The sequence below is a fragment of the Seriola lalandi genome, unplaced genomic scaffold, assembly GCF_002814215.2.
Source record: "Seriola lalandi dorsalis isolate HSWRI2012SDOR001 ecotype SW California unplaced genomic scaffold, Sedor1 jcf7180002054657, whole genome shotgun sequence".
Taxonomy (NCBI): domain Eukaryota; kingdom Metazoa; phylum Chordata; class Actinopteri; order Carangiformes; family Carangidae; genus Seriola; species Seriola lalandi.
Genome location: NW_019525210.1, coordinates 993,960 through 994,948, shown reverse-complemented (window position 1 = coordinate 994,948; position 989 = coordinate 993,960).

Genomic DNA, 989 nt, shown 5'->3' with positions numbered 1-989 from the left:
GAACAGCCGACCTTCTAATTAGTGGACAACCCACTCTACCTCCTGAGCCATAGCTGCCCAATCATTATATCACATTTAATGAACGAAAATACAAGCGCAACACTTTTGTTTTAACATCCTCTTTCTCAGAGGTTCATCTAGTTAGTTGAAATAAAAGATCATGGATTTTTTTCTGCACATAGAAATTTTGTTCACAAATGTGTCTTAACTCTTTGTTAGTGAGCATCTGACAGGTGTGTCATATCAAGATGCTGATCATGATAACTGCACAGGTGCACCTCAGGCTGATCACAGTAAAAGTCCACATATGATTTTTTACTACATCTAATGAAAATTTGGGGCAAAAATTAAAGTGTTGGGTTTATATTTTCACCCAGTATATATAATATAATATAATATATAGTTGTTTGTTAATCCACTAATAATCAATTAATCCTTACATCTAGGGCTGCGCTTAATGATAATTTTCATTATCATTTCATTTGCAAATTATTCTCCTGATTAACTAAATAAATGCACATTAAAAATTTCCTGCAGCTCATTTTCAGTTGTCACAGTCTAAAACCCAAACAGATTCATTTTACTATGATGGAAAAGCAGCAAGTTCTCACATTTAAAATGCTTTAAAATAGAAAATTTTGCTTGAATCAATAACTTTATGTTGATTGACTAACAAACTAACTAACTAACTAACTGATTAATTGGGTAAATGTTGTATCTCCAGTTCCAGCTCTACTTTTTTTAAACACTCAAAGTCTCATTCAGATGTCATAAACTGGCTCACATTAATGTTTCAATAAGTTGAAACAAAAGATCCAAAACTTGATGAGCATGAAAACCTGATTTAACCTGAATGCAAAGGTCGACAAATGTACAAGTCCTTCACAAACACGATGCCACGATTTGAGCTTCAATCTGCACTTTTGACTTCACACCACAACAACAGCCACCGCTGCATAACAAAGACGCCGCAGATTTCATTACTGATC